Consider the following 24888-nt stretch of genomic DNA (forward strand, 5'->3'; position numbering starts at 1 on the left):
GAAGACGCCGGTCCTTCGGGATTTCCAGCCCGCTTTATCCATTCACTGGTGCATACTTAAATTCCGACCGACTTCTTGTACCTTCCCGGAAGTCTGACAGTTTCCGATCGCGGAAGATCTGAATTTAGACATTGAAAGAATACTCAGGCTGAGGCAATTATTTCTCTTCCTTGTCACGGAGGGTTGGGGGGCGGAATGCTATGCGAAACGACCTGCTTTCCCACTCTGGAAATTTATAAGCAACCACAGGAACTACGTGGGAGCCGAGGCCATTATACATGTGCAGTGTGGCCTCCCAAACTGTGCTTGTGAATGTTTTTCCCTTGTTCCTCATCCCGATATCTATCTTGCACCGGGATCTACCACAGTCCCCTTCAAGCCACGTGAGAGCACCAAACCCTGAGATGGGAAGAGACACAGTGGTGCACCACCACAGAGTACTTCTATAATTTAGTTATAATCAACTCATTTATTTATGCTAAGGCAGATAGATGTACAGTAGTGTTGGAGTTACAGCTCTGGGCAATAGACTCAATCTCAGTTACAAAATCCCAATTTCCCCCTTGTCAGCATCCCCATTCTTGACTCCCCAACCCCCATCCTGGCCTCTGAAGACAGACTTTATTTGGTAGGGAGGCACTCACCACAGACTCCAGGGGCAAGCGGCTTCCTCTGGACCATGCATCGATATTTTACACTTTCTGTTGTGCCCTGTTAGTAAGAGTTTCAGGGGCGTCCTCTTGCCTCTGCCTGTCTCCATCCCTGGCTGTCTCAGAACCTTCTGTTGAACAGTTTCTGCTGGTAACTTTTAGCACCTTCTCTTTTCAGGTTCTTCCTGTGCGGGACTCCCTGCCCCAGTCCTGACAGATGTATGTTGTGTCTCAGGGAACACGCGGTAAAGGAGTGTGACGCGCCTTGCTCTGTCCTCTGTGTCCTGACTGCTCTCAGCCTCATGTCTTCCCTGCTCTGGTCTCTGGTCCTGGGCTGACAGATGATAACAGGGCGAGGGTTTGGGATGCTGCTGTGATTACTAAGCAGAAGCCAGGACAGGAATGCTCAGGGGAGAATCACTTCTCTCTTCTTCTTAAAATTTTAAATTGGCAATGAGTGCCTCAGACTTTATTGATCTTGTATGTTTTCCCATTTCGATCGATCCAGACTACACATTTTTTTTTTTTACAATGATTTCGAAGCTGATCAGGAAATGAAATTTTCAACATGCAAAGTAAATACAGAAATGTTCCGTATTTGCAAATGTTTGCATTCTATTGGGAAAGTGTATTTTGCTAACCTTGTCTAAACCTGAGGCTTTTCATGTTTTGCAAGAATAAACAGATGTTCTGTGCGAATAATCTTTACATTATTTTAAGAAGTTTAAAAATGTTTATTATTGTTCATGTGTGTTTGTGTGCACAGAGGATGGCTTCCCAGGGACTGGCTCTCTCCATCCATCAATGTCCCTTGTCACATTCCTTGTTCTGCCTCAGGGTGATTCTCTTGTGCTCGTCCTACCACCAATCTGCCACAAAAGTGCTGAGGTTACAGATGTTTGTGGCTAAAGATTGGCACACCAGTCATTGGGTTTGGGTAGCAAGCTCTTTTACCTGACAAGGCATCTTGCTGGCACTAAATTATTCTTTTGTAAAAATAATATAGATCTCTCAGACTCTGGGTCACCAACCAGGCAGCATATACCAGCTGGTATGAGGCCCCAAACACATACACAGCAGAGGTCTGGGTTCAGTCAGAGAAGATGCACCTAACCCTCAAGAGACTGGAGGCCCCAGGGAATTTAGAGGTCTGGTGGGGTGGGTAGGGTGGGAATAGCCTAGTGGAGACCGGGGTGGGGTGGGGAGGAGGTATAGGATGTGGAACAGTCAGAGGGTGGACCGGAAGAGGAATAAAAATTGAATTGTAAAAGTAAATAAATAAATAAAATATTTTATTGATTATATTGGGATTTCACATCATGTACTCCAATCACATTCACTTTCAAGTCCTCTCAGGTTTGCTCTCCCATCTGTGACCTCCTCCACCCAATGTTGGTCCGAGTTTTGTTGCCTATCTACTCACTGGAGCAAGGTCAAACTTCCAGTGTCCAGCTGCTTAAGGAGACTGAGTCTTTCCCCACGTACACCCTGCCAGAAGCCATCAACCACGGAGCTACATTTCAGCATCCTTAACACAATTCTGAAGAACTCTTTTTGAGATTTCCTGTCTTGGCTGTTACTTTTTATGGGAAGGGGTGGGGTATGGTGAGAGTAAGTGTTGTCACTGAAGCTTCTTATGTCCCCTTTTCTCACCTGTGAATCTGAAGTCATTGATTCCACTCCACAAGCAGCTTCCTTGCCCTTTATAGACAGCAGTGGCATGGATCATGGACTTGCACATGGTTTCTGCTGCTAGCATGGACCATGGACACCTGCAGTCTCAGGTCAGCACGTGCCATGGATTGTTGTTTCCTGTTATTTTGTTGGAGGTAGAATTATGTTTGTGTGCTTTTCTTCTTTTAATTTTGTTGCAAGAAGATTATTTTTTTTTTGCTTTTCTTAGTGTATAGTTTCTCTCCTTGTGTTGGCGTTTTCCATCTATTATCAATTTAAGGGCTGGGTTTGTGGACAGATATTGTGTAAATTTGGTTTGTCCTGGAATATCTTGCTTTCTCCATCTATGGTAATTGAGAGTTTTGCTTGATATAGTAACCTGGGCTGGCATTTGTATTCTCTTAGTGTCTGTATGACATCTGTCCAGGATCGTCTAGATTTCATAGTCTCTGTTGAGAAGTCTGGTGTAATTCTGATTGGTCTGCCTTTATATGTTACTTGTCCTTTTTCTCTTACTGCTTTTAGTATTCATTTTTTGTTGTTGTTTTGAACATTTTGTGTTTTCACTATTATGTGTCAGGAAGAATTTCTTTTCTGGTCCAATCTATTTGGAGTTCTGTAGGCTTCTTGTATGTTCATGGTCATCTTTTTATTTAGGTTAGGGACGATTTCTTCTATGGTTTTGTTGAAGATACTCAGTGGGCTTTTTAGTTGGGAGTCTTCACTCTGTTCTACATGTATTATCCTTAGCTTTGGTCTTCTCATTGTGACCCAGATTTCCTGGATGTTTTGGGTTAGGAGCTTTTTGATTTTTGCATTTTCTCTGACTGTTGTGTCGATGATTTCTATGGTATCTTATGCTCCTGAGGGTCTCTCTTCCATCTTTTATATTCTGTATGTGATGCTTGCATCTATGACTCCTGCTCTCCTTCCTAGGTTTTCTATCTCCAGGGTTGTCTCCTTTCCTGATTTCTTTATTGTTTCTATTACTGTTTTCAATTCCTTCATCCGTTTGGTTGTGTTTCTCTGTAGCTCTTTAAGTGATTTTTGTATTTCCTCTTTAAGAACGTCTACTTGTTTATGTGTGTTCTCCTGGTTTTCTTGTAATTCTTTAAGGTAGTTATTCATGTGCTTCTCAAGGACCCCCATCATCATGAAGTATGATTTTAAGTCCAAATCTTGTTTTTCTGGTGTGTTGGGATATTCACTATTTGCTGTGGTGGGAGAACTGGGTTCTGATGTTGCCAGGTTGTCTTGGTTTCTGTTGCTTAGGTTCTTGCAATTGCCTCTTGCTATTTTTTTAATCTGTTATGCTAGGTGATCTTGTTTTCTCTGACTGGAGCATGTCTGTCCTGTGGGCCTGTAGGCTCAGGAGGGAGATTGCTCCTGGGTGTTCAGCTCTCTGTGGGTAGGCTGTGAGTTCCAGTGGTGTGGACTAACTCTGGCTCTAAGCAGAGATGAGTGCCAGAACAGTCCATTCCCAGTCAGCACTGTGCTTCTTGCACCCCCATAGTTCCTCGTTGTCTCCCTCCAGATAGTCAGTTGGGAGAAATTAGGAACTCACCCATGGGTTCAGGTGGGAGAGCCTCCTGAGGCTCCTCTGCGTGCTCAGCAATCTTCAGGCCGCCTGCGAGTCCTGATGGCAGAGGCCCAGCTTTATATCTGGAACCCCTTTAGACTATTCAATTCACTTTGATTATATTATTGTGTAAAAGTCACAGAGCATGAAGAAGAGTGATTCTATCATATTTACATCTTCTCTGGGGTAAGATTTGGCCATATATTTTCAATATTACACAGTATAGTTAGAAGAAGCATGTCTTTCTTACCCTTCCAAAGGTTAAATGTCATCTTTGGGTGACTTGGACACACAGAAAAAAATTATTTGCATTAGGTTTTATTTTTATTTTTTATCTTTAAAATAAAACTTGTAATTAAAAGTACTTTAATTTTTACTTAATTATTATTTAAGTAGGTTCAAGGGGATGGTGATACTTGCCAACAAGAGAAGCATAGGGCATTATTTTTCCTTTGAAGCTCAGAGTGTCTGGCTGAGCTAATTGGTCATTCATTTAAATAGTCCTTCTGTCTTAGCCAAGGTTTCTATTCCTGCACAAAACATCATGACCAAGAAGCAAGTTGGGGAGGAAAGGGTTTATTCAGCTTACACTTCCACATTGCTGTTTATCACCAAAGAAAGTTAGAACTGGAACTCAAGCAGGTCAGGAAGCAGGAGCTGATGCAGAGGCCATGGAGGGATGTCAATTACTGGCTTGCTTCCCTGGTTTGCTCAGCCTGCTTTCTTATAGAACCCAGGTCTGCTAGCCCAGGGATGGCACCACCCATAATGGGCTGGGCCCTCCCCCCTTGATCACTAGTTGAGAAAATGCCTTACAGCTGGATCTCATGGAGGCATTTCCTCAACTGAGGCTCCTTTCTCTGTGATAACTCCAGTTTGTGTCAAGTTGACACAAACTCAGGGAGAGAATCTGTCATAGTTGCCCTGCAGAAGTGTAACTATAAATCTGTGTTGTTTAAGCCATAGAAGTGTGTTAGTTCAAAAGAGCAAAGTAGAAAGTTGAAACAAGACAGAGACAAGTGAGAAAAAGGGGAAAGTTAGGTAGAGGGTCAGGTGGGCTATCATCAGGACATACAGACAGACCAACTGTTGGGGAGCAATAGGGATGTGGCATAAAAAAGGACAGAGAGATGGGAGGCCTGGTGACTCCACAGCAGACAGGCAGGGAGAGAGGCAGGCAGGCTCATAGAAGCAGTAAGCACAAAGCCAGATAGGACACAAGAGCAGTAACAGAAAGACAGGATGGCAGGCACTCGGACCCTGTCATTGTCTCCAGTGGCACTACTGGAGCTTCCTGAGATACAGGTGGATCCCATTCTTGGACTTTAATATGAGCTGTTGAGTAGGGATGGTGACCCTGGTGGGATCTGGCAGCAGCTCAAATCGGAGCAGAGTCAGGGCCACGGCCACCTTCAGCTCATTCATGGCAAGTTGCTTCCCAATGCAGTTCCTGTGTAAGGAAAAGCCAATAAAAACAAAACAACAAAACCCCACAAAACAAAGCAACAGCAACAACAAAATGGTCTCCTGTTCTGTGCAGAGCTGGTGGGCATTCTTCCCTCACCAAGACCGCCTTTCCCTCATCTACACATCATCTCTGTTTTCGTGTTTCCGTTCTGAGGCCTTTCCCCTTCCGTGTCTTAAGTATGACCTAGTGCATGACATTGGTTAGGACACGGCAAACACTCTAGGGGACAGTCTAACACTGAGCATCACATACTCAATGGTCGTGTAAGTTCACTTCTTCCCCTGAGAGTTTCAGGTTGTCTAGTAACACCAGTGGTCAGAGCTACCAAGAAAGAGGCAGAGCATACGTCTAAGGGGTAATGTGGTATGAAGGCAAAGGATCGACAGCCATCAGAGCGGAACCAGATGTTGGCAGAGAAGACACCTGTCCGGAGATCTTCGAGCTGCCTCCCCAGTTGTCTCCACTCAGTGCTCAGACTCAACTTTTCTCCTAGCCCAACAATCCCTGTCATTTCTAATGTCTCTTCTTGCAAACATAATCATTTTCTCCCAAACTTCTCTGATATCCATAAATCTCCCCTCTGGATGATGTCTCATGCCTTCCTTCTGGTGGAACAGTGTTGAAGAAGTCAGGAGTGTGGCATTGTGCTCTCTGGGTACCTCTTCCTACCTCTTATCAGCTCTACTTTCTGTGTTAGATCGTGTGATTGTGTTTGCTGAAAACAGCCTTTCTCAACTTATGCCTGCATTTTCTCTAGGCTTAGCCAGTGGCCTTCATGATCTGCCAGCTGTCTCTCTCTCCCAACTCAGACGTCCGACAGACCGTAAGTCCTTTATTCAAAGGCACGTGAGTGAGGGTGTAGGACAGGGTTAAGAATGAGTATGTTTCCCCAACTGTTCAATGAGTTACAAAGTGTGGAAGACTGGGGGAATTTTGTGTGTGCTTCAAGTGTTGGTGTCGGATTCTGTGTAACATAAGTGTGGTCTTGTTGAGTCAGGGTAGGACCCATTTCTCTGGGTTCCACTTTAGGACAACTCTTAGGAACTTCCTAATCAGCAGGAAGTAGTCTAAGGATAAGGTCACCCCTTTCTGACTCCTGACCTCATTCAGGGGTCTCTTTCCCTTCCTCTGTATCCCCCTTTCCCCTTTTATCTAGTATTCAGGGGTTGAAAGGGTAGAAAAAGAAAGGAGAGGAGTGTGCCTGTGTATTTAGAGTATATCATTTCTAAATTTCAAGATATGAGATCTCACTTTCTCTGTCAAAGTTTGATAACCAGGAACCTTGTAAAAGGACATGAGTACTAACACATAGTTGAAGTTTATGCTCAAGAGGGTGCTGACATGGGTATGATGCACATGGGTGAAACTTTCCTAGAAGTACAGGGTGGCTGTTCACTCATTATACTTAACAGTTGCATGTGGCAAACATCTGGAAAGCAAACCTTGGCAAATTAACCCTTTGCTGAAGCATTCCAGCACTAGAGATCTACTCAGAAAGGGTGCTGGACTGGTTATCGAAGGTGTGGAGAGAAAAATCCTGGCAACAGCACCTGAATTAAACTCACATTACTCTGTGTGTAATGGGGAAGGACATAGCAGAATATATTGAGGTAGGAAAATCTACTGACACTGAAAACGGCTGACTGCCAAGAAGGTCACTTGATTAATAACATTTCCACTGAGTGTTCTGAAATGTCACCTTTACAACAAGCTTCTTTTCTAAACACCAGCAAACACCAGCATGCCTGACTGGCACATTTGAGCATAGATGGCATACATCAGGTATGATTTACTTCTACCCTATTACCTACACAGAATGCCTTACCTTAATCCTCCTGAAAGGGGCCGGAAAGCACAGCTGTGTTGGGAAGAATCCGTTGCAAACTGGAAAGGATAAAACATCCGCAGAGAGAATACCAAGGATAAAACAGGCAATGGCCACACCCTTGTTCTTAACCTGTGAGAGATAGAATTATCAGGAAAGGCACTGGAATTGAGGTATGTTTCCCCCTTTACTCCAGCAATGTCTACCTCTGGATTTGGTCACACTTTTGGGTTGTGGTGAAGGGCATAAAAGTGGAGCAGAACTGTGATTCCTGTGGGACAGATGGGGAGAGAGAAAATACATAGAATGAATGTCTGGTCTTTGTAGTCATGAAAAACCTAGTTCCATGAATCCTAAGGCAAAATTTCCACATTAAGAAAAATGAATAAGGGAATGTCATTGTATTCAGAGGAAAAAAAATAAAGGAATCAAAATAAAGGAACCTGTTGTCATAAAGGTATGGATTTCAAACCATGAAAGCATGGTTATTGGAAATTAATAATGCCATTCTAATTAAATACAAAAATGTGTGTCATTTTTGCCATGATATCTGCACAGAATTACTTAGAAGGAGAAGCCTTAATGAATTCAGAACTCCAGAAGCACCCATACACTTCTGATCCACTCTTGTCCCTCAAATACTCAAGACACTGAAGGTAAAAGCTCATACCTTTAGGTAAGGAGCGTCCATCGGGGAAGGTGACAGGTGCGTAGCTTTCTGCCAACAGATGGTACAGGTGGGTAGATCCTCATGGCCTCCTTGATGCACATGGTGGTGTAGGACATCTGTTGCAGGTGGTCCCTGAAATGAAGCCCATCCTGAAAAGCAAGTTGAGCTGAGAGAGCTCAATATACCAGAGACTCCCTGTACCAGAAGGCAGTGTTTTCTTTTTTCCTGAGTTCCCACTCACCATGCGATGAGAGAGCCATCCCCAAGAAGGCTCTGGATCTCCTCTCTGCATGTCTGCTGGTGGTCCGGATGTGTGGCCAAAGCCTAGAAGACCCAGGAGATACCACTGGCTGGTGTGTCATGGCCCCCAAACATAAATGAGTCTACCTCAGCACGCAATTCTTTGTCAGACAAGCTGCTTCCATCCTCCATCTGCAGAGTCCATGGCGAGAGATCAGCCTTTGTCACTTAGTTTAATCCTGGGCAGAGTCTCAGGACTCGGCTCTACCTACTCACTCTGGAGACTAGAAGGATGTCTAGAAAATCCAAACATCTCTTTTCTGTGAGCGTCTCCTTTGATTCCTCATTCTGTAGCTGAGCCTTCTTCAGCTTGACAACTTGGTCTGTCCCTTGAAAATAGGTAAGAGACAGGGATAAGAACTACAACAACCCTCAGCAGGTCTGTGACTTCCCCAGTTCCAGTGTGGGTGCTCTACAGAGTTCAGGAAAGCTTGTACAGGCAGGTTGCTGTTGAGTCTAACACCATCTGGAGGATAATTAGTCTTCCCCTCCCGACCACAGCTCACGCGGTGTCTGCTTGAGTTGCTTTACTAGGCATCAAATAACATCACTAAAATAGTTGCAGAGGTAATCACTCCCAGGCTTTCAGACACTCTACAATCTCTATTACCAACACTGGTGCTAGGGAAATAGCCAAGGTGAATGTATCATTGGGTCTACCTGAGAAGTCATGGCCAGTTAGTTTAGGCTGAACTTGTTAAAGGAACTGAGACAAAGAAGAAAACAAGGGCAATCTGACAGGCGGAGTTGGTCCTCCAGCCTTGGGAAGTCAGATTATAGATTATGTCATTCTTTATCTGGGAAGTCGCTAGGTTGCTCAGGTCACAGACAGCATGGAGGTAGGACTGAGAATTCCTGAGGGAGAGGATGTGAAATAGGCTGGTAATAGGAACATCTGGTCTGGAAACAGAGTTGAGTTTTGGGGAGGATTCCTCATAAAAAGGTTCAATAAGTAGCAGCAAGATACACATCCATTCTGTGTTATGGCCCTGTAAATGGGGTATATGACTACATCAGTGTTGGATCTGCGTTTTAGTTAGAACTTGCCTGCCTGATCCCGAGGTCAGAATCTTGCTTTTTGTAGAGATGAACATCCTATAAGCCCCACATGTCTCCCTGGTGAGGCTCATCAGTTGGTAAGAATAAGTTTCCTGCACATGCAGAGTAGTCACTGACCTGTCCTGTTGGACACTGCCCTGGTAACTGAAGGCACACTTCATGATGGTGTCCAAAATCATCAAGGAGACAGGGTGAAAGATCTCTAGAGTGGTGTCTTGGCAAGCAATCTTCTCCCATATGTCCTGTGATGGGAGTGAGACATAGTTTTCTCACCCCCCAGAGGTGCTGTGGCAGTTACACAAGTTCCTGGTCTCAGTCTCCAGACACTCAGCTCCACACACCTTCAAGTACACCTCCTATCATAGTCAGAATGTGAACATATGTTTATACTGCCTGTTCCTCAGAAACTCTATTACTGGACTGGATAGTTCTCTCGATATCACATGATAGTATTTCAAGTTTTGGAATGAGTTAGAACCTTTGAGTTTTTATAAAGTCTCAGCCACCTCAGTGCTTATAAGGACAAATTAGACTTGAAAATTAGACCATTCCTCAAACATGAACACAAAACATGTTTGGGAACTAAAAGGCAATGGGACAGCCAATGCATTCCCAATGGGGCCATCTTGATGTCACTCCCTCTTCTTTTATCAAAGTCAGATGAGGACAAAGCACTGGGGGCAGCTTTGGAGCGGTTGGAAATAACAGTGGATATACAGTTGAGAATATAGTAGATAATCCCATGAGAATGAAGTTCTGGATTATAGTTCATAGTCTAGTCACTGTTCCATACAGCAGTAGCAGATCCCAAGATTGAGAGGGATTAAGTGTCATCCTTGGATGTCTATCCTGCCACTGAAGACACGACTGACGAACCAGCAAGGGAAGGCCATCCCGATATCTAGGGGAACTGACTGTTCTGGTTCACTGTGCCACAGCTTGGAAGTAGGGGTAGGTTTCTATCCTGCATGATGTTTCTCCTTGGATATGAGCAAACTATGTACACACCCTGACACCAGAAACACTTCTGTCTCAATTGCTTTTGAAGAAATTATTTTCACAGTAATGATTTAAAGCTGGAGTAGTGGGACATAATGGGATAGAAACTTCCCATCTGTTAGCTGCCAATCTTCTGTCATTTATCAGATTGTAAACAGGTGCTTGAGAGGAGAGTTTCTTCTGCTGGGGTGGGATCCACTCTCACCTGCCCTCCTCAGAAGCACTTTCATGTAGTCAGAGTCATAGACCTGGAGGAGGACTTTACTTCCCCATAACCAGTGGAGACAGGCACCTGGGAATTTCTCTACACATCTTAGCATCCATCTCAGCTCCTGGTCCTCTTTGAACTGTCATCGGGAGAAACAAGCAAACAATACCATCTTGAACAACAGATTTGAAGTAGGAATGATAAGTTGGCAGGCATAGAGATGTGGTGCTGGATCTATCCACAGCATGCTAAGTATCTGACTGATTGTAAGGAATGGTGGCTTGGTCTACTCTTACTGTGACTGTCCAGACATGGCATAAATGTAAGAATGTGACTCCATGTTGGGCCATGTAAGGGCTTTCACTCTGATTTTCCCTTACAGCCTTGTTTGATTAGTTTCCAGTGCTGGCTTCCATGGGGCAAAAGTTAATATCAACTTACTCTTGTTAGATTCACGTTTTAACCATGATCTGCTCAAAATCATACTCTGAAATGCTAAACCTTAGCACCTCAAAATGTAACACTACCAGGACATAGGGTCTTCACAGAGGGAACCAAAGTAAAATGAGGCATTGGTAATGCACTTAACCTACTTAGGAAAAGAGGAATTTTGGACAGAACAATAAACACAGAGATAGGGATATGGTGGCCTAGTAAGTTGATTACCATTTACCATCCAAGGAGACAGGCCTGCAATAAAAATCTCTTTAGAGCCTAGAGGAAGAAACATCCCCATCATCTCCATGACCAGGAGCTTCTAGTCTCCACACCGAGAGACAGTTCTCTTGTCTTATCTGCCCAGCTGGTAGCTCTTCTGTATTGCAACCGGTACAATCCTATGAGTTCCCATCCTGTGCCATGTTAGAAGGACTGTCAGTTTCACTTGTTTTGCTGAAGACTGAGGATACCAATGCTGAATGTTATGTCCCTGTGATTTTATTAGACCCAGACCTGGAATTCCAGAGTTGGTCTCCTGTTCCCACAGCTCCTGAGCATCATTCCTTCTGTGGTGGTGAATGTGGCTCTGAAATCTGTCATTTTCAGGTCCTTGGCCAAGCATGCAGCATTTCCCACAGCACCCCACACCCTTTATTTGTATAAACACAAGCACGTGAGGGGAGGAGCCAGTGAGTTAATGAGTGAATTTTCAGTCTTCTTGAGGCAAGAGAGATAGACTCTTGGTCTAAAGCAGGTAAGTGAAAGAAGAAAAGAGGCTGTAAACTCAGCTTGGAATCTGTGCCCTTAAAAACACACAAAAGGGATTGATGCTGTGTACTGTGGAGGACATTTTCATCTCCAGCTTCTGTATCCTCAGTTGTTCATGATCATATCCTAAAGCTAGAATGTATCAGCCCAAGCTGTGGGTGTGTGGGGCTTCCAGTTCATATCCTAAAGCTAGAATGTATCAGCCCCAGCTCAGCCCCTTCCCAGTTCATATCCTAAAGCTAGACTGTAACAGCCCCAGCTCAGCCCCTTCCCAGTTCATATCTTAAAGCTAGAATGTATCAGCCCCAGCTCAGCCCCTTCCCAGTTCATATCCTAAAGCTAGAATGTATCAGCCCCAGCTCAGCCCCTTCCCAGTTCCACTTTTCTTACCTGAAAGCAATGCCCAAAGAGCCAGTGGGAGGGTGCAGATGGGAACTCACGGAAGGTTGTGAGCATCCACTGTCTGTGCAGGTTGTATTGTGTTGTCTTGAAGAGCAGCAGAAGCAGGCCGATCAGGGAGGCCACTTGGAGGAACCAGAGACGAATTCCAGAAATCTGGTGGGGCTCGGTGTAGACATACTCATGCTACAGTGGCTTCTGGGTCTTAGACTGTCCTTCAATGACACTAAGTCCTTCTATTTATTCTACAGACATATCTGGAAGATGTTCCACCTACCTCTGGGAGGGGCAAGACTGAGAACAGAGCCTGAATCAGAGTCCAGAGTAGATTAACTGTCAACTAAGGAGAAAATAGCAATGGTCCAAATGCTGTCATTTTCCTTCTCCCCTTTTCCCCAGAAATTTAATGAGCACCTTCTATGTTTTGAAAATGATGGTCACAAGGTCAGAGGGACAAAAAATAGTCATAGATCTTGGATTTATGTAACAAATAGTCTAGTTTATCATAAGTTTAGAATATATAGCTGGTTATAGTATTAAAATATTCTCATTAGTAAAAACTTTTTGCCAGAGAAGTATTTTTTTTTTCTCAGTAAATGAGTAAATAGTTCAAGATAACATAAGAAATCATTGTTGGATGCTGAAGGGCCCCAGTGAAAATGCCTCAATTCTACTTGGGAGAAAGACAAAAGCAATCATGGGGGTGGGTGGGAGGGATCTGGGTGGGAAAGGGAGTGGAAGAGGGGAACATGGTCAGGTATTGGCAGGGAACAGGACTGAAGCCCTGAAGGCAAATAGAAAGAATGAAAACAGGGTACCTCGGGAGGTAGGAAGTGTGTGTGTGTGGGCTCTAGAATATACCAGAAACCTGGGAGGTGAGAGACTCTCAGGACTCAAAGGGAGAGACCTTAGATGAAATGCCCAACAGTGGGGAGAGGGAACCTGTAGTCTGCCTTCAGTAGAAAGACAGGGCATCAAGTGAAGGGATGGTGCTGCCATCCCACAGACAAAAACTCTGACCCAGAATTGTTCCTGTCTAAAAGAACTGCAGGGACAAAAATGAAGAAGAGCCTGAGAAAAAGGAGGTCAAGTGACAGGTCCAAATTGGGATCCAGGTCAAGGGGAGGCCCCAAGGCCTGACACTGATGCTATGGTGTGCTTACAGACAGGAGGAACCTTTCATGACTGCCCTCTGAAAGACCCAACAAGTAGCTGAAAGAGTCAGATGCAGATATTTACAGCCAACCAATGGACAGAGGCTCGTAACCCCTGTGGTTGAATTAAGGAAAAGCTGGAAGAAGCTGAGGAGGAGGGCAGCCCTATAAGACCACCACTCTCAGTTAACCTGGACCTTCTAAATTGCTCTGACACTGAGCCACAAACCAGTCATCTGATATGAGGCCTCCAACACATCTACAGCAGAGCACCACTGGGTCTTGACTCAGTGAGAGAAGATGCACCTAACCCTCAAGAACTTAGGGCTCCAGGGAGTGGGGAGGTTGGGTGGGTTGGGAGTGTGGGAGTGGGGACATCCTCTTGGAGAGGAGGGTAGGAGGTATGGGATATGAAACAGTCAGAGAGTGGACCGGAACAGGGATAAAGACTTGACTGTAACAAAAGATTAAAGAATAAAGAAAGAAAGAAAGAAAGAAAGAAAGAAAGAAAGAAAGAAAGAAAGAAAGAAAGGAAGGAAGGAAGGAAGGAAAAAAGCTTTGTGGGGCTCCCGAGTTTCCTAGTGTACCTGTCTTCAACATGTCATCCCAAAAATCTAATGTTAAAATTGATATCCCAACATCAAACACTGCAAAGTTTCAAAGTCCCACAGTCTTTAGAAGTTCAAAAACACTTAAAGTTCATTCTCTTTAAAACATCAAAAGCCTTTTTCAAAATTTGAGCCTCTCTAATATAACCAAATCTCTGAATTATCCAAAATCTCTTAACTGGGCTCCTGAGGGGACATTGAACCTGGGAGTTGTCCTGGAACAAGAGCAAGACTGAGACTTGCCCAAACCCCAGAAAATCTCATCCAGAGACTGGCAGGAGTTAGGACTGCTCTCTTCCTGCACTCACCCTGTGCACTCTGGTGTGCTGCCTCTATTTCCCCCACCTCTGAGTATAGTCAAGTAGTGTATGGCCAGATTCCAGGTTCAACTCCCCGTCACCATGAGTGTCCCCTGCCACACCTCTCCACTCCTACCACCCACCCCCATTAAAAAACTGTCTACCACGTTCTTGGAATTTCTTTTTATGTAAAGGAAGCATTCCCAGGTTTCCACCCTAGCCAATAATATTTCTAACTTGGAATTCCCTACGGATTGCTCCAATCGATACAACCCTCGTTCACCCAGAATAAAGTTTAGCCGTTTCAGTGAAGCTGGTCCCAGAAGTCAATCTGTTTGCCTGTACTCAAGCTGTCTGATCCTCCCTCCCCACGCCACCCCACTTCTGCTCACTCTGTCCTCTGTGGCCAGTGGCCAAAAGCCCAGATGGAAAATGGAGAGCCAATGGGCTCCTGTTAAATCTAAGTAAGTTACTTTTTCTTTTCCTCCAAGAAAGAATAACCAGGGCAAAGTCACAATAAAATCAAAGCAAAACCAAACTCCAACAGGTAAGTAACTCAGTGTCCAGTGTTTAAATGTAAGGGGTTTATTTATGACCCCTTGGGCTCCAAAGGGCTTGGAAAGCTGCATTTTCTATGGCTCTGCTAGTCATGGTACCCAACTTGTCTTTTAGACTAAAGCCTGTTCCGCTGCACACCACTGCACAGCTTCTCTGGTCCTTTAGGTTGTCCCACAGTACTGGCATCTCCAAGATGCTGGAGTCTTTTTTGAAGCTCTGCTGAACCATTACCAATAGTGTATCCTGGCATCTCTTTAGTGATGTTGGCCCTACCACATGGAGCCAAACCTCAACTTCACTCCATGACCCCTTTCATCCTGGAGTTTCAAGTGCAATTTAGAAGTACCTTAACAATGTCCTCTCCCAACCTCTCCTGGTGCCAAGCCTCAGGCCCCCTTCATGGTCCCTTCATGCCTTCAAAATCAGTACTACTTAGGAGACAATTACACAATACCAAGTTCAGCTGGCTGCATAAAGTACAAACTTGGACACCTTTGAACTACAGCTTCTGTGTGCTAACCCTAAAGGAACACTTCACTTTTTTTTTTTTTTTTTTTTTTTTTTTAAGATTATACTATAATTACAGCATTTCTCCCCTCGCATTCCTCTTTTCAAACCTTTCTATATACCTCTCCCTACTCCTCTTTAAATTTATTACCTCCTTTTTCATTAATCACTATTATATAAACACACACACACACACACACACACACACACACACACACACACACACACCTAAATGTAATCATTTTAGCCTGAAAAATGTTCTCTGCATGTGTTTTCAGTGCTAAAACATTGGCAAGGGACATCTAATTGATGTACTCTTTCCTGGGGAAGGCGACCCTTCCTGCTCCCAACTTTCCTTAGTTGCTTATACTTCTTACTTTGGCATGTTCTTTGGTGTCATCCTTGTTCAGTTCATATTTATGTGTCATGTTGATGAACAGTTTCTGAAGATACTGGGAGACATAATCTCACAACAAACATTCATCTCTTTCAATTTTACAATCTTTCTGCTTCATTGTGGTGGTTTGAACATGTTTGGCCAAGGGAGTGGCACTATCAGGAGCTGTGGCTTTGTTAGAGGATGTCTGTCTTTGTTGGAAGAAGTATGTCATTGTAGGCTTCAGCTATGAGACCCTCCTCCTAGCTGCCTGAGAACAGTCAGCTCCTGGCTTCCTTTGGATGAAGATGTAGAACTCTCAGCTCCTCCTGTGTCATTCCAACCTGGATGCTGGTTTGCTTGCTGCCATGATGATAATGGACTGAACTTCTGAACCTGTGAGCCAGCCCCAATTCAATGTTGCCTTCTAAGACTTGCCTTGGTCATGGTGTCTGTTCACAGCCTTAAAACCCGACTAAGACACTCTCCCAGCTGACCAGTGTTGATTATCCCTGCAAAGCAAAGGTTTCACTTTAGCGGCTGTTCATTCAAAACACTCCACAAACAGCCCTGACAGTGTCTTTAAAAGACTCTCAACTTCCCTCTGAAACTTCACAAGTCAGTCCTCCATGGTCTGCACCGCATTTAGCATTATCTTTTAAGTTCCACAACAGGTCCCTGAGCTCTGAGAACTCAATAGCTTTTCCTACCCAAATTCAGATGCCACCGTTCCTTCCCCCAAATGATGGTCAGGTGTGGAACAGTACCAACTCTATAATATTAATTTTGGTCTTAGGGTTTTTATTGTGATAACACAATACGACCAAAGGTGGCATGGTAAAGAAAGGATTCATTCCATCTTACAGCTTGTAGTGCATTACCTAGGGAATTCAGGACAGGAACTCCAACAAGGAGGGAACCTGGGGGAGGAAATGATGCAGAAGTCAGGAGGAATGATTTTTACTGCCTTGTTCTTTTATAGCCTGCTCAACCTGTATTCTTATAGCATCAGGACCACATGCCTAGTGGCAGCTCCACCCACAATGATTTGCACCCTTTTACATCAATCACTAATTAAGAGAATGTACCACAGGCTTTCACATAGGACAGGTTCTTTGTGGGTATCTTCTCAACTGAGGTTTCCTCTTCCCAAGTGACTTCATCTTGTTGTAAGCTGACATAGAACTACCTAGCACATTCTCCTTCAAAAAATATCTCTAGAGGAGAATTCATTCTTTCAATCATTCATCAATGTTGACACAATCTCCCACATCTTTTAGTGTTTCTGAGATAGGTTCTCTTGACATAGCCCTGGCTGTCTTGGACCTCACGATGTAGACCAGGCTGGCCTTGAACTCAGTGAGATCCTCCTACCTCTGCCTCCTGAGTGATGAAAGGTATGTAACACACACACAGCTAAAACTTTTTAATTAAAAAACTTAAAAGAATTTCATACATGAATAGTATATTTACATCATCTGCCCTTCCTCCTCTCCCTTCTAATTCCTCCGATGTCCACACTACTTCCTCTCACATTCATGGCCCCTTTGAAATGATTATTTTACCTGTTCTTTACTTATTAATTTTACACATGCACACACACACACACACACACACACACACACACACACACACACACACACACCCCAGATGAGCCCATTTAGTGTTGCTCATATGTATATGTTTTGGGCTAACTACTTGAGATCTGATAATGTATAAGTGGCTTGTCTTTGGAGAAAGCTCATTCTCCCTCTCATAGGCATCATTGTTTACATGTAGCTCTTCATCAAAGGGTGAAGTTCTGTGACGTTGTTTCTGTTCACATTGCCATGTCAGTTGGTGTCATTGTGTAATTTGTTTAGGTGATCATATTGTGGCAATAACATGGGTGCAGCTTCCTTGTCTTTGTTTTTTTTAGTGGTATTTTATTTTATTTGGTTAATTTTTTATTGGATATTTTCTGCATTTACATTTCAGATGTTATCCCTTTCCCCTAATTCTATCCCCAGTTCCCCTCCCATTGCCTCCATGAGTGTGCTCTCTCTCCCAACCACCCTCTCCCACCATAGCACCTTGGTTTTCCCCTACACTGGGAAAATGAGCCTTCACTGGACCAAAGGCCTCTCCTCCAACTGATGTCAGAGAATATATCCTCTGCTGCATATGCACCTGGAGCCATGGGTCTCTCCATGTGAATATATTGGTTAGTGTTTTGGTACCTGGGAACTGTTGTGGGTTTGATTACTTGATCATTTTGTTCTTCCCATGGGTTTGCAGACCCTTTCAGCTCCTTTAGTCCTTTCTCTGGCTTTTTCATTGGGGTCCTCATGTTCAGCCTGATGGTTAACTGCAAGCATCCTCTTCTGTATCAGTATGGCTCTGACAAAGCCTCTGAGGAGGCATCCATACCAGGTTCTTGCCAGTAAGCACTTCTTGGCATCAGCAATAGTGCTTGGGTTTAGTGGCTGTATATGGAGTGTATCCCCAGGTGAGGCAGTCTCTGGATGATCATTTCTGCAATCCCTGCTCCTCTATTTGCTTCTTTATTTCCTCCCATGAAATTTTTGTTCTTCCTTCTAAGAAGGACTGAGACATACACCTTCTAGCCTTCCTTCTCTTTGAGCATCCTAAGTTCTGTGAATGTTTTCTTGGGTATTCTGAGCTTTTGGGGTTATTATCCACTTATAAGTGAGTACATACCATGAGTATTCTTTTGTGACTGGGTTACCTCACTCAGGATGATATCTTCAAGTTCTATCCACTTGCCTAGAAATTTCATGAAGTCATTGTTTCTAATAGATGAGCAATACTGCATTGTGTATATGTACCACAATTTGTGTATCCATTCTTCTATTGAAGGATATCTGGATTATTTCCATCTTCTGGTTATTATAAATAAGGCTGCTATGAACATGGTGGAGCATGTGTTCCTGTTATATGTTGGTGTGTCTTTTGGGTATGTACCCAGGGGTGATATAGCTGGGTCTTCAGGTTTTTTGAAGAACTGCCAAACTGATTTCCAGAGTGGTTTTACCAGTTTAGAATTTCACCAACAGTGGAGGAGTGTTCCTTTTTTTCCACATCCTCATCAGCATCTGCTGTCACCTGAGCTTTTGGTCTTAGTCATTCTGACTGGTGTGAGGTGGAATCTTAGGGTTGTTTTAATTTGCATTTCCCTGATGACTAGGGATGTTGAGCATTTCTTTAGGTGCTTCTCAGTTATTTGATATTACTCAGTTGAAAATTCTTTGTTTAGCTTTGTATCCCATTTTAAAAATAGGATTATTTGTTTCTCTAGAGTCCAACTTGTTGGGTTCTTTGTATATATTGAATACTAGCCGTCTATCAGATGTAGAATTGGTAAAGATCCTTTCCCAATCTGTTGACTGCCATTTTGTCTTCTTAACAGTGCCCTTTGCCTTACAGAAGCTTTGCAATTTCATGAGGTCCCATTTGTCAATTCTTGATCTCAGAGCATAAGCCATGACTGTTCTGTTCAGGAAGTTTCCCCCTGTGCCTGTGTGTTCTAAGCTCTTCCCCTCTTTCTCTTCTATTAGTTTCAGTGTACCTATTTTTATGTGGAAGCCTTTGATCCAGTTGAACTTGAGCTTTGTACAAGAAGATAAGAATGGATAAATTTGCTTCTTTTGCATGCTGACTGCCAGTTGAACCAGCAGAATTTGTTAAAGAGGCTGTCCTTTTTTCCACTGAGTGTTTTTAGCTCTTTTGTCAGAGGTCAAGTGACCATAGGTATGTGGGTTCATTTCTGGGTCTTTGATTCTATTCTATTGGTCTACCTGCCTGTCTCTGGATCAATACCATCTGTTTTTTTTTAATCATAATTGATTTATAATACAGCTGAGGTTAGGGATGGTGATTTCCCTGGACTTTTTTTTTAATTGTTGAGAATAATTTTTGCTTTCCTGGGTTTTTATTATTCTAAATGAATTTAAAAATTGCTCTTTCTAACTCTATGAAGAATTGAGTTGGAATTTTGATGGGGATTGCACTGAATCTGTAGATTGCCTTAGGCAAGATGGTCATTTTTCTATGTTGATCCTTCCAATCCATGAGCATGGGAGATCTTTCCACCTTTTGAAGTATTCTTCAACATCCTTCTTCAGAGACTTGAAATTCCTGTCATACAGATTCTTCACTTGCTTGGTTAGAGTCACCCCAAGGTATTTTATATTCTTTATGACTATTGTGAAGAGTGTCAATTCTCTAATTTCTTTGTCAGCCTGTTTATCCTTTGAGTAGAAGAAAGCTACTGGTTTGTTTTAGTTAATTTTATATCCAGCTACTTTGTGGAAGTTGTTTATCAACTGTAAAAGTTCTCTGGTTGAATTTTTGGGGTTACTTAAATATACTATTGTATCATCTGTAATCAGTGATATTTTGACTTCTTCTTTTCCATTTTGTATCCCTTTGACCTCTTTTTGCTGTTGATTGTTCTGGCTAGTACTTCCAGTACTATATTGAATTGGCAGGGAGAGAGTGGGCAGCCTTATCTAGTCCATGATTTTAGTGAGATTGCTTCAAGTTTCTCATTGTTTAGTTTGTTGTTGGCTACTTGTTTGCTGTATATTGCTTTTACTATGTTTAAGTATGAGCCTTGAGTTTCTGATCTTTCCAAGACTTTTAATATGAAGGGATATTGAAATTTGTCAAATGCTTTCTCAGCATCTAGAGAGATGATCATGTGGTTTTTTTTCCTTCTAGTTTGTTTATATAGTGGATTACATTGATGGATTTCTGTATATTGAACCATCCTTGCATTCCTTGGATAAAGCCTACTTGATCATGGTAAATGATTATTTTGATGTGTTCTTGGATTTTGTTTGAAAGAATTTTATTAGGTATTTTTGCATCAATGTCCATGAAAAAAATTGGTCTAAAGTTCTCTATTTTTGTAGGATCTTTGTATAATTTAGGAATGAGCATAATTGTGGCTTCAAATAATGAGTTTGGTAGTGTTCCTTCTGTTTCTATTTTGTGGAATAGTTTGTATTCAGTCTTCTATGATGGTCTAATAGGATTCTACCCTGAACCCATCAGGTCCTGGGCTATTTTTTTTTGGGGGGGGGTTGGGAGACTTTTGATGACTTCTTCTATTTCTTTAGCAGTTATGGGGCTGTTTAGATGGTTTATCTGATCCTGATTTCACTTTGGTACTTGGTATCTATCTAGAAAATTGTCCATTTCCTCTAGATTTCTAGTTTTGTTGAGTATAGACTTTTGTAGTAGGATCTAATGATTTCTTGAATTTCCTCACTTTCTGTTGTTTGGTCTCGTGTTTCATTTCTGGTTTTGTTAATTTGGATACTCACTTTGCACCCTCTAGTTAGTCTGGCTAAGGGTTTATCGATCTTGTTTATTTTCCCAAAGAACCAGCTCTTGGTTTTGTTGATTCTTTGTATAGTTCTTTTTCTTTTTCTTTGGTTGATTCCAGCTCTTAGTTTGATTGTTTCCTGCCATCTACTTCTCTTGGGTGTCTGCTTCTTTTTCTTCTAGAGCTTTCAGCTGTGCTGTCAAGCCATTAGTGTATGCTCTCTCCAGTTTCTTTGTGGAGGCACTCAGAGCTATGAGTTTTCCTCTTAGCACTGCTTTCATTGTATCCCATAAGTTTGGGTATGTTGTGCCTTCATTTTCACTAAATTCTAAAAAGTTTTTGATTTCTTTATTTCTTCCTTGACCAAGCTATTGTTGAGTAGAACATTGTTTACTTCCATGTGTATGTGGGCTTTTTGTTGATTTTATTGTTATTGAAGACCAGCCTTAGCCCATGGTAATGTGATAGAATGCATGGGAATATTTCAATCTCCTTGTATCTGTTGAGGCTTGTTTTGTGACCAACTATATGGTCAGTTTTGTAGAAGGTGTCACGAGGTACTAAGAAGAAGGTATATTCTTTTGTTTTAGGATGAAATATTCTATAGATGTATGTTAAATCCATTTGCTTTATAATTTATATTAGTTTTACTGTGTCTCTGTTCAGCTTTTGCTTCCATGATCTGTCCATTGATGAGAGTGGTGTGTTGAAGTCTCCCACTATTATAGTGTGTAGTCCAATATATGCTTTGAGCTTTAGTAGAGTTTCTTTTATGAATGTGAGTGCCCTTGTATTTGGAGCATAGATGTTCAGGATTGAGAGTTCATCTTGATAGATTTTTCCTTTGATGAGTAAAAAGTATTCTTTCTTTTTTTTTTAATGACTTTTGATTGAAAAGTCTATTTTAGAATGGCTATTCCAGCTTGTTTCTTGGGACCATTTGCTTGAAAAGTTTTTTCCCAACCTTTTTTTAATAGGTAGTGCCTGTCTTTTTGCTGAGATGAGTTTCCTGTATTAGTAAAATGCTGGATCCTGTTTATGTATCCAGTCTGATAGTCTATGTCATTTTATTGGGGAATTGAGTTCATTGATGTTAAGAGATATTAAAGAATAGTGATTGTTGTTTCCTGCTAATTTTGTTGTTAGAGGTAGAATTATGTTTGTGTGCCTATCTTCTTTGGGTTTTGTTGCAAAAAGATTAATTTCTTGACTTTCCTAAGCAAACTTTCCCATCTATTATCTGTTGTAGGGTTGGATTTGTAGACAGATGTTTTGTAAATTTGCTTTTTGTCCTGAAATATCTTGATTTCTCCATCTATGGCAATTGAGAGTTTTGCTGGATATAGTAACCTGGGCTGGCATTTGTGTTCTCTTAGGTTCTATATGAAGTCAGTCCAGGATATTCTAGGTTTCATAGTTTCTGTTGATAAGTCTGCTGTAATTCTGATTGGTCCATCTTTTTATGTTACATGTCCTTTTTCCCTTACTGCTTTTAGTATTCTTTCTTTGTTTTGAACACTTGATGTTTTCACTATTATGTGTCGGGAGGAATTTCTTTTCTGGTCCAATCTATTTAGGGTTAAGTAGGCTTCTAGTTTGTACATGGTTATCTCTTTCTTTAGGTTATGGACATTTTCTTCTATGATGTTGTTGAAGATATCTCGTGGGCCTTTTGGTTGGGAGTCTTTACTCTCTTCTACACCTATTATCCTTAGGTTTGGTCTTGTAATTGTGTCCTGGATTTCCTGCATACTTTGGGTTAGAAGCTTTTTGATATTTGCATTTACTCTAACTGTTGTGTCAATGATTTTTATGATATCTTATGCTCCTGAGATTCTATCTTCCATCTCTTGTATTCTGTTGGTGATGCTTGTTTCTATGTCTCCTGATGTCTTTTTTAGGTTTTGCAACTTCAGGGTTGTCTCCTTTTGTGATTTCTTTATTGTTTCTATTTTTGTTTTCAGTTTCTTCACCTGTTTTTGCTTTCCTTTAGCTCTTTAAGTGGTTATTTGTGTGTGTGTGTGTGTGTGTGTGTGTGTGTGTGTGTGTGTGTGTGTCTGTGTGTCTGTGTGTGTCTGTGTGTGTTTCCTTTTTAGGGACTTCAGCTTGTTTGTGTGTGTTCTCTTGGCTTTCCCGTACTTCTTTATGTGTGTTATTTGTGCTTCTAGAGGGTCTCCATTATCATCATGAAGTATGATATTAAGTCTAAATCTTGTTTTTCTGGTGAGTTAGGAGATCCACTATTTGCAGTGGTGGGAGAACTGGGTTCTGATGTTGCCAGGTTGTTTTGGTTTCCGTTTCTTAGATACTTGTGCTTGCCTCTTGTTATTGGTGATGCTAGGTGATCTTGCTGTCTCTTACTGGAGCTAGTCTCTGCTGTGAGTCTGTGTGCCCGTGGTCTCCAGAGGGTGATTGCTCCTGAGTGTTCAGATCTCTGGATAGGCTATGACTTCTGATGGCAATGCTCAATCCTGATGCAGTTGGGTCTGGTCTGTCCTTGGGCCAGAAGTGTTTCTTCCCAGGCAGCACCAAGCTACCTGGGCTCTGAGAGTTTTCAGCAGCCTCTCCTGTGATAGTGGAGAGGGAGTGAGAACGTTCCTCGGCTCTTCCAGGTGTCCAGCAACCTGCCAGCAGGCCGGCAGTCCTGTTGAAACTGGGCCCTGTCTGGCCTTGGGCCGAAAGTGTTTGAAGCTCCCTTGTTTTATGTCTCATAACAGATGTCATGGATTTCTCACTCTTACAATTTTCCATCCTCTCTTCCATGGTGTTTCCTGAGCCTTAGGTATGAACGTTGTGCTGTAAGTGTATGCACAGGGTGTGGGTACACTGTGATCAGTTTGTGTACACTTTGACTAATGGTGGCTTTCTGTAATGGTCTCCATCTGCTGCATAAATAATCTTCTTTGATGAGGAATGAGAGCTACATCTACCTGTGAATACAAGGTCAAGTATTTAGATTGCAGATGAGAATTAAATTGATTTGGAAAAGTGGCAGTAATAAGTTATTCTTTAGAGTCTGTGATGTCACCAACACAGTTGGGTAAGGTTAGAGTACCAAGCATGAACTCCCCCCTATTGTTTAGGTCTCAAATCCAATTAGATCTCTGTTGATTATCTTCAAGATGTAGGTACCACCATTGCACACATGGGGCTATCTTAATCAGGGATGTAGTTTATGGGTTTTTCAGGTGGTTAGGACTATTGCTGGTATGTTCTTGTACTATGAAAGCTGGTCCTCGGGGAAGAGGCTTCCAAGTCATTTCTAGCTTGATGTCTCCTAAAACTTGTGTGGTGTCTTCAATAATGAGGTATTGCCTTAGAATTTTGGGAGTCAGCCCAGGGCAACAATGATAGCCTGTATTATTCTGGAAGCTTCTCCTCTGACTAGCAATCTAAAAAGACATTTCCCATATCTGGCCCTAAAGTGTTTGTTGGATAGGCCCTGGGTCTTGAAGGGAGCATTTTCACTCTGACTGGCATAAATTATAACACATATGTGATATATTTATTTTATGTAAGCATACAATGATGTTTCTTTGTGGCCCTTTCAAACATCCTTAGTGTTATTTATCCCTCCTTCCTCCCCTCCCTCCCCTTTTCTAGTAAACTACACAGTCTTTAGTCCACTCTTCATAGCAGGTGCCCTACTATCCTCCACTTTATTGCTCTATCCTTTCCCACGACCTCTTTGCAATTTCCTTAGTCAGTTACTTTATACTATATACTCATGTCTAAAGATGCAGGGCTAAATGCACAAATAAAAACATGGGGTGTTTGGGTCTCTGGGTCTAGGTTACTTTACTCAATATAATATTTTCTAGTCTGCCCGATCTACCTATAAATTTATGTATAAATTTTATTTTCTTTACAGTTGAATGGTATTCCATTGTGTATATGTACCGCTTTTTTATTACCCACTTATCAGTTGAAGGAAGGTTAAGATGTTTCTATTTCCTAGCTCTTATAAGCAGAGCGACAGTGGACATGGCTGAGCAGGTACCCGTGGAGTAGAATGGA

At 42.3% G+C, this 24888-nt stretch overlaps 1 pseudogene across 1 annotated transcript; it reads right to left on the reverse strand.

Moving 5' to 3' along the window:
* Positions 1-5184: 5184 nt before the first annotated feature.
* Positions 5185-23634, reverse strand: LOC308424282 (cytochrome P450 4A11-like; annotated as a pseudogene). Its single transcript has 10 exons — positions 23233-23634; positions 15541-15615; positions 9343-9467; positions 8892-9021; positions 8383-8499; positions 8108-8298; positions 7867-7998; positions 7388-7467; positions 7197-7255; positions 5185-5353 (listed from the first exon to the last, which is right to left on the reverse strand). The product of its transcript is annotated as a cytochrome P450 4A11-like (transcript).
* Positions 23635-24888: the final 1254 nt, after the last annotated feature.

The sequence above is a fragment of the Micromys minutus genome (assembly GCF_963924665.1).
Source record: "Micromys minutus genome assembly, chromosome: 9".
NCBI lineage: Eukaryota > Metazoa > Chordata > Mammalia > Rodentia > Muridae > Micromys > Micromys minutus.